General features: G+C 47.9%; 1 pseudogene; it reads right to left on the reverse strand.

Moving 5' to 3' along the window:
- Positions 1–7,300: 7,300 nt before the first annotated feature.
- On the reverse strand, positions 7,301–8,983 carry LOC101839808 (annotated as a pseudogene).
- Positions 8,984–9,602: the final 619 nt, after the last annotated feature.

Here is a 9,602-nt window from a genome sequence, read left to right on the forward strand (position 1 = left end):
TTTTTTCTTTCTTTCTTTCTTTCTTTTTTTTTTTTTTTGATTTTTCAAGACAGAGTTTCTCTGTATTGTTTTGGAGACTGTCCTGGAACTCGCTCTGTAGACCAGGCTGGCCTCGAACTCACAGAGATTCGCGTGCCTCTGCCTCCCGAGTGCTGGGACTAAAGGCGTGTGTCACCAATGCCCGGCTCGTCCTTAGTTTCTTGTGGGGCTCTGAGCCACCTTCTTGGGTTACTGGCTTGCAGTCTGAAGGAGTTACATTGGGCATTCTTGTAAATCGAACCTGTTGACCACATATCCTGTTTTATGTGGTGGTGTCTTTGGAAGATAACGCTGCTGACTGGAGGATTTGTGGGTGTAGGGAGGGTGGGGGCAGTTGTTTGAGTGCTCTCAATATCGTCCCATTGTGCCCTAATCCCCACTGTCACACGGAGGTCCCCCTGACGTTCCCTCCCTTCCGCTGCTGATTTTAGAGTTGTTCCACTTGTTTCCAGTCTGTGACATCATCTACTCCAGTGGGCTTTTGTCAGTCTTTTGTGTGTCCTACAGTAGCGTTCACTGACTTCCTTGGATATGTCCACTGATGTTTGGACAATCTAGAGATGCTATTTCTTTAACATGTTTTTTTACATTTCTCTCTCTCTCTCTCTGTCTCTCTCTCTCTGTGTATAGGCATGTTTGTGCCACAGCATATGTGTGAAGGTCAAAGGACAACTTGGGGGAGTCAGTTTTCTCCTTCCATCATGTGGGTCTCAGAGATGGAACTAAGTTGTCAGGATTGATGTCAGATGCCTTTATCGCCTCTGAGCCATCATTCCAGTCTGGCATTATTTCCTGGAGTATTTTTTTCTCCTTCTTCTCTCTGTGGTAATTCTTTTATGTATATGTTGGCTGGTATAATTAATTGGAACCCACTTTTCAAAGGGAGACAATTCATCTTACTTCTTTTTCTCTCTTCAACTTGCATAATCTCTAACACGTAACTTCAATGTGACTTTGCTTGTGTTGCAGCACTGGGAACTGAACTTGGGGCCTTGACCTGCAAGCAAAGCCTCTATCTTCACAGTCCCCACGTTTGGCATTTCTTTTGCCAAGCAAAACCTGCTGTCGAGCCTAAACTTTACAACCCAGATACCCCTCTTGGAATAGTTTTGCAATTTCCATCTCTTCATGGACAGTCCCCCTTTGGCTGGTTGCATAGCACCTCTTGGTATCATGAAAGTTTGTCCTCAGGGAGAAGGCTTCCAGGTCAGATCTGGTAACTGGATATTCGAGGTCCCAGGGGAGGGATCCTCGATGATGTGTTTATGTGGAAGCTGGCGGTACTGTTGATGGGTCTCTCCCACCACTCTCCTTGCCTTGTTGCTAAGCACAAGACCTGTATATGGGGTGCCTGGGACAGCTGCAGGGTCGGCAGGGCCCTTTAACTATCTCTTTCCTCAACCATAGCCACATGTTAAGTTCCACAAATCACTGGCTTTTCTGTTGGCTTTTCATCACAGCCTGAGTAGAAATAGCGATGGGCTCATCTATTGATGGATTTCATTAAGTGCTTTTGGGGATAGTTTCTGAGACCCACACTTAAGATTTGTTCTCACTCCTTACCCCTGTATTGACCTGGCTCCCTGAGGATTCTGACCAGCCCAGAGTTACTAGGATTTCCTAAATCTCCTGGTCTTCTCTGCATTGCGTTGTACTCACTGCAGCACCCATGGTCTTCAAGAACATCCGGTGTTCTGGAAGGGAGCCCCAGCTCTCTGTAATACTTATCTCTGCAACAGGGGACTGGGCAGAATGAGAGCTGCTGGCATCCTGCCCCTTCTAGGCAGGCAGAAAGATACCATAGCCCGGGGCTGTCCACTGAAGAAGAGACAGAGACAGAGATACAGAGAGGAAGACAGAGAGAGGCAGACAGACAGAGGCAGAGACAGACAGAAAGACAGAAAGAGACACAGAGAAAGACACAGAGAGACAGAGACACACAGAGAGACAGAGACAGAGAGATATACAGAGACACAGAGAGACAGAGATAGAGATAGACAGAGACTCAGAGAGACACAGAGAAAGACATAGAGAGAGACAGAGAGAGGGGAAGAAATAGGGGAAAGGAGAGAAGCAGAGAGAGAGACCAGAGTGCTGAGTCTGTCTTCATTTGCAGTAAAGTCACAATGACTTTGAGTTGAGATGGGATGAGGGCATGGGACTTGGGCTTCAGACATTGAAGATTCTATAGATTTTTAAAACACCTCTTTATTTTCTCTGTGTCTTTATGACCACTTCCAGAGAATCTAAACTTTTGCATTTTTTAAAGATGGTCTCTCATTAGTTATATAGCCCAGGCTGACATCAAACTCTATTCTCCTGCTTCACCTTCCTGAGTGCTGGTATATACACTCTTTTTAAAAAACTAATTTTCACCAGTGTCACAGGGAAGCAGGTCCCCTCTCCTTGTATGGCCACACTCAGAGCAGAACATTCTTTTAGAAATTTTTATTTGCAGCTTTAATTAAAGTCTATGTATCCTTCAGCTACAGAACTTGAAGATGTTACTGCGTATGCCAATAGCTTAAGTATTCTATATATAGATGTGATATGAGTCATATATGTGCATATATATATATATATATGATACACAGACATAGATGCAAGTCGTTTTTTCAATGACTTTTTGGTGTTTAAGGAGCTGAGGATTCCATGTAGATTTCCAGGAAGTATGAGGACGTTAGACTTGTATGACATTAAAAATATTTTATTTACTTTGTGTGTGTAGTTTAGAGGACAACTTGCAGAACTCCCATCACGTGGGACATGGGGTTGAACTCAGGTTGTCAGGATTGGTGATGCATGCACGCCATCACCCCCTGAACCATCTCACCAACCCTTGTGTGGTATTTTAAAAGAAGGCGTCATTCTCCCCACTGAGAGACTCTCCACTGATCTAAAGATCTTAACTGTAAGGCTTTTTGGGGGGCAGTGTTTTGGGGTTCTCTTGAGACGGGGTCTCCCTCTAACCCAGGCTGACCTGTCAGGGACATTCTTACTCCAGTCTCCTTAGTGCTGGGATTATGGGTGTCTGCCACCATGCTTGGTGCTGTAGGGCCTTCCTGGTTTTATTTCTGTCTCACCGGCTGCAGAGCCTGTGATGGAGCTGCCCCAAGTCTGTTCCGTTCAGAGTGCATGCATATTTCCATGGGTGGCTTCTAGCAGTCACAGCATACTGGGGGAGGATCTTTTCGCCAGCAACAAGCATCCTGGAGTGGTCAGTGCAGCTTTTCAACACACTGGATTCCTAGGCACTTCTCAGTGGGGTCTGGTTCCTGGTCATCCTAGTTGTTTCAGCAGGAAACTTGAAATGGGCGGTGCTCTCTGTTCTAATACAGGCCTCTGTATGCTTACCTCCCAGACTCAGCATCTTGGGTCCCTCAGCTTGCAGGCTGTGAGAGATGATGACAGTCCTGACAATCCGGGGGATGGCAGAGCATTGTCGGAGTGGTGAATTACTCTGGAGCCACTAGGAAGGGCTGACCACACACCCTGCAGCATGCTGGACCTCAAGGGGACCCATCGGGAATGATCAAGTTGGAGTCAGCCACAGGGGAGGTGGCCACAGAGGGAGCCTCAAGGGTTGAGGGGAGAAAGAGGAATCTGTACCCCTGTGTCCTGGGGAAGGCAGTATCTCCATAGGACGTTGGCTTCTGCACTCTGTAGCGAAAGGTCTGTTTGCCTGCCCGAGGGACCCTCTCTTCCCTGTTGTCCTGGGCTCTGGGCTTCTGCTGACAGGAGCAATGAGTGGGGGGAGATGCGGCTGGATTTGAGTTCTGGACTTGTGGCTTCAAAGGTCTCGGTCCACCTCATGGGCACATGGAGGTCATGTCCTAGCTCCAGTCACATCTGAACCTAACCCACCCTCTCAAGCTCCCAGCACCAAGGCATAGACAGCCCTTTCAGATTGATTTTCAGGCCTTTTAAAGTTTTTAGAAAACACTGGGAGCAAAAAAAAAAAAAAAAATCACAGGTCTGAAAACAAGCTTTCCTCCTGCCCATCAGTTTTCTCAGCTGGGCTTTGCTTAGGTTCTGCTTCCCATCTTTGTGCCTTTGGAGAGAAAAACTAAAGAAAACTTAAATGTTTTCTATGGTAAAGAGGCATGGTTTCAACTGCAGGAGATGTAGTGGGATCCTTAATTACCTTAAAATTCATTTGTGCACGTGTGCGTGCGTGTGCACGTGTGTGTGCGTGTGCGTGCGTGCGTGTGCGTGTGTATGTGTGTGTGTGTGTGTGATGGTACAGGTATAGAGGCCAGAGGTCAGTTTAGAGTTACTTCTCTCCTTCCGCCATGTTCTCTTGGGGATTGAACTCAAGTCATCATGCTTGGCTGCAGGCACCTCTACCTGCTGGGCTGTCTCATTAGCACCTGTGCAAGTTTCTTTTCTTTTCCTTTAAAGTTATTTGTTATTTTTAAGATGTATTTATTCTGTGTCTGTGAGTGCTCTGTCTGCATGTATGTAAGTGCACTGTGGGTGTACGGTACTCATGGAGGCCAGATGGGAGTGCTGGGTCCCTAGAAACGGAGTTACGGTTGGTCACCAGCAGCCATGTGGGTGCTGGGAACAGAAGCTGAGTCCTCTGCAAGCACAGACAGTGCTCTTAACCCCTGAGACACCTCCAGCTCCTGTAGCTTGTTCTTCAGTCTCAAACATATACAGGGCTTCACATATATTCTGATGTATATACACATACATACAAACACACACATGCATATGCATATATCTCATACATATATCAGAAGAAGTCATAATTCTGGCCCTGTCTCCTCCTGTGGCTGTGGCTAGAGTAGAGATGTATCTGAGGAACAGAATAATAACCATAACTGCCACTTTTCTCACCTTTGTTCTGTCCCGGGGATTATTATAGAAGCGGAGATTCTAAAAGCTCTTGTCATGTACAGTGTGTACTGTGCTCTATGTGGCTGTGAGAGTCTCAGTATTTATAGCTCCCACTATACAAAATATGGTATTTAGTCATGTATTAATTAGAGTAGAGTGGAATAAATAATCACCCTGCTTTCTTTTCATCTAACGATAAACGTCTGCTAGAAAAAGAAGAAGAAGCAATTTAAGATGACGGTCATATAGAGTCTTAAAATTAGGGTTATCGAAGTGCAATTCCTACACTGAAAAATTCAGGCATAGTTTATTGAGATTGGCCATATGTCATTGGATGTGCCCTTATTGCCTGCGTGCACATGGAATGTCCTATAGTTCCCTCTTTTGTTTTTTCATTCAGAATCTTTATTTCAAAACAGAAACTATAGTAACATTAACAGAATATGGAAATATTCACCACCTGGCCATTGGCAATGGAAAGATTCCACCCGGCATTACTGCCAACTCACTGAGGAGCAGAAGAGGTAAGTCAGAGCAACGGCCCTCTTCATAGCTTTGGGAGTTTTTATCCCAAGTCTCAATGACCACAGGGAGTAATGAACGGGTACTGAAACTGAGTATTGAAATACTGTTACATATGCAAGGGTTTGCCTAAAAGGGTCTGGAATGTATAACCACCAAGAGGACAGAGGGATCCAGGGACCGATGAAAAAGGGGGGAACTATAAGGGCCATCTCTGTTTATGAACCGAGTGGAGAATGAGGGGATGGATTGTGGAGGGATCCATGACCTATGGCAGGTGCGAATCCTGGCATCCCTCCCAACATCCTACAACATTCTATCCCGTCCAAGCAATCCTCCCTCTTCCACAGCAGGATCGTCAGGAGCCATGACCTACACGTTTCCTGTTCTCATCGTCCCTCCAGCTGGAGTGAGGCTGAGCCTTCTTCTGTCCCCAACCTCAAGGAAGCACCCCTCTCCAACGAGGACAGGGAGCCAGATGAGCGGAACCCAGTCGGTGCAAGCCCCACCCGGAAGAGGCACTGCTGCTCATGGACGCAGGGATGAGTTTCCATAGAAACAAAGGAGACAAGCTATTACCAGCCAGAGCAAAGTGCCAGTGCACACACACTCATGTCCTCAGGCGTGGGCCACACCGCACAACCCCGCACGCTGCCCCTAAGGCGTCTCCGGAGTCCAGGCTCCTCGGGCACTTAGCACAGTCTCACAGGAACATGGTGATCCGGTAGTCTGAGAGCGTCACAGACACAGACGAGCATGCCGTGACCGCAGAGCAACAAGGTACTCAAACAAGGTAATTAATAATCATTCAGGAAAAAACCCTCTCCCAGAGCTGAGGTGACAAAGTCCAAGTTAGCGATGAACTCCTTTAAATCAAAATAAAACAAAATCAACACGTAAAAAAATCTCTTAAGAAACAAAACTGAAATAAGAAATGCCCATCGAGAGCTACTGCGGTTAAGTTTCTCATTTGTACGGCTCGCTCACCAGGTGGGTAGTGAGGGTGACCGAAGGAAAAGAAACTGGTGAGTTCATCAAGACAATTAGGGGGTGTTTGGCCCAGGGGAAGGAGAGAAGGCATTCTGCAAGCCTTTCTCCCCTCTCCAGACTCCATGCAAAATAAAAGGCCACCAACGCCCCTAACTACAAAGGCTACCTTTGTAACAAGCACAGATTTCAAGTTAGCATTACATAAAACCTGTAATCTTAAAAGGCCCACAGAAAGCTGTAGAGGCACCCGCTCTTCTGAGAAAGAACCCGGAAGTCTTTGTCTAGAACGGAGGCAGCTCACATGCCCACCACGATGGCTGTTCTCTGTTCACGCTGCACCTTCCCCCCTCCAGCACCAACTTCCCTCAAGAAGCTCTCTTTAAATACCTCCCTCCGACCTAATTTCATTACTCTTTCATTATTCGCTAAATTACACTTAAAACAATAAATGTTTATGCAAGAAAACCTGAAGGTAAAATAACTAAAACTCAGGCAACTTCAGCTGTGCAGAGCTTTATCAAGTGAGGAGGACTCTCATTGAACCCCCAATGGCCCCCTGACACTGGGTGTGAAGGTCTGTTTCTGGCAAGCCGAGTTTGGGGGCGGGGGCTGCACTGCATTCCTACTCCCTAGGCAAGGGGATCCTAGAACTAAGAGGAACTGCGGCTACTACCCCCTGACATGAAGGTAGGTTCACTCGAGAAATATCCCCAAGAAATGAAACAGTTAACAAGCCATTGGTGATCCAGCTAGCCCCAGCGTTGGGTGCAGCAGAGTGTTCATGGAGTATGTGGGGTGACAGAGGATCAACAGCAGCGTCCAGAAGCGGTCCTGGTTCATCCTGATGAGGTCTCCCCGCTTTGGGGAGGTTGCTGTCCATGTTGGAGGGAGCTGAAGGAGGTCTGCCTCAGGCATTGCCAGGGGTCCCCTTGACGGGCTGCATGGTGCTTATCTCTACACCAGAGACTTTCCCAGCCTGCACCTGCCCCTTGTAGGCCTGGGCAATGTCTTCGAAAGTCCTGCCTTTGGTCTCAGGGACTTTGAAAACGGTGAAGATTAAGAAGATAATGAGGAGCCAGGCCGTGGTGGCACACGCCTTTAATCCCAGCACTCGGGAGGCAGAGGCAGGCGGATCTCTGTGAGTTCGAGGCCAGGCTGGACCGAAAGCCTCCAAAACAATACAGAGAAACCCTGTCTCGTAAAACCAAAAAGAAAAAAATAGAAGATAATGAGGAAAGCAGCAAAGATGATAAAACATAGGCTCCCAAGTAGTCTGCAGCCAAGGGGAAGAAGATCCTAACCAAGAATATGGATGTCCAGTTAGGCAGGCAGCTGCTATTGCCATGGCAGCTGGGTGGGGGTCCTGGCTAAAGAGTTCGGCCACAATAAACCAGGGAATGGAGCCGGGTCCAGTCTCAAAGAAGGCCACATGGACCATGATAGTCACAACACAGAGAAAGCTCACGGCTTCACACTCACCCTTCAGTGACAAGAGATCGTCGTGAAGATGGAACAAACAGCCATGCCTCCCAGGCCTGCCACGTGCAGGGTCACCTCCCTGCCCTCTCCACCAGGAACAGAGAGACTACAGTGAAGACGGTGTTAGCCACACCCGCTCCAGTCGTAGCACAGACTGGCTCCTGGACGCCTGCATCCTTGAAGATTCCTGTTGAGTAGTAGAACACAGCATTGATCCCAGAGAGCTGCCGAGACAGCTGGAGATTGACGGAGATGAGGAGTGACTGGCGGTAGTTGGACGACCTGAAGAGCTCCAGCATGGTGACCCGCTTCTCCTGGGACATCCTGGCAGTCTCATCTTTCATCTCCTGGATCTCCTGGGCCACGTCCTGGGTGCCCCACAACCCCTGGAGGATCTCCCTCACACAGTCTTCCTCCTTTCTGTTAAAGAATCCTGGACTTTCCGGGCAAAACAGAAGGGCCGCACTTTGTAGGATGGCTGGAACGACGGATAAGCCCAACAGCCCAGGCCATGGTTCTTCAGAGCCCAGGATGGAGTCCAAACCAAAGATCTGAGCCACCAGGATCCCAACAACGATGCCCAGCTGGTTTAGTGTGCCAAAGGCACCCCGTAGGGCAGTGGGAGATGCCCCTCCATTGTACATGGGCACAAAGACTGTACATTCCACAGAAGATGCCAATAATCAAGCGACCCAGTGTCAGCATTTCAGCAGACTTGGCTGTCTTGGCAAAGACCATAAGGCAGCCACCAGTGGCAGCCAATAGGTTGAGTAGAAGCATTGAATTGCACCTGCCAAGGTGGTTGACAAAGAGCCCAACATAAAAAAGAGCCAGTTATGCCACCAAGGGAGAAGATGGCAACACACAAGGACCAGAGGGTGGTCAGCAGCTCCTTACTTGGTGGGTCATTGATGACTCCAGTGTTGTAGCCAGCCTGGAAAGAGCTGATCATGGCAACAGTAATGGTGAACACCAGAGATGGGGTCACCTTCGCTGTCCCCATGGTCCTAACCTACTTCTCAAGCCTTAAGGATGATCTAGAGGTAGGTTCCAGGGACACCTTTCCCAGCCAGTATCCTCGGTAGCAACTTCTCTCCAGGTCCTCAGCAACACTCAGAGAGCTTGAGGACCATATCACAGCATGGCTCACAGCCAGAAGTCCGGCCTACCTATTTATAATCTCTGCATGCTCGTCTCCCCCAAGCCTATGACCTCAAGAATTCCATGCCCTCTGTTACCTGATTATCTGATCCTCACAACTCCTCCCTCAGCCCCCTGGCCTTTGCAAGCAATCAACGCCCGCCCCCAGCTTTTTACCACATCCTCTCTGTGGTTCTTTTTTATTTTATTTTATTTTAAAGCCCATCCAAATTCATTCCCCTTCTCAAGAGCTTACAACTTTTTCTTTCCACAGAAAAAACAAAAGAAAACAAACCCCCCCAAAACTCTACAGTTCCCTCTTGAAGGCAGACTCTCCTATCCCACCCAGCAACCATCAATTGCATGTCTGTCCTGGTGGTTTTGTCTTTTCTGAATGACATATTAAAACAACATTCAGGGGTTAGAGAGATGGTTCAATAGTTAAGAATGTACTGTTCTTGTGGGGGACCCAAGGCAGTTCCTAGGATTTATGTGGGGTGGGTGACTTACAATCACTAATAGCTCTAGTTTCGGGGGGGGTGTCTTACACCTTCTTTTGGCTTCCAATTGTACCTGTGCCCTCTCTCTCT

The sequence above is a fragment of the Mesocricetus auratus genome, unplaced genomic scaffold (genome assembly GCF_017639785.1).
Source record: "Mesocricetus auratus isolate SY011 unplaced genomic scaffold, BCM_Maur_2.0 Super-Scaffold_100024, whole genome shotgun sequence".
Lineage (NCBI taxonomy): Eukaryota > Metazoa > Chordata > Mammalia > Rodentia > Cricetidae > Mesocricetus > Mesocricetus auratus.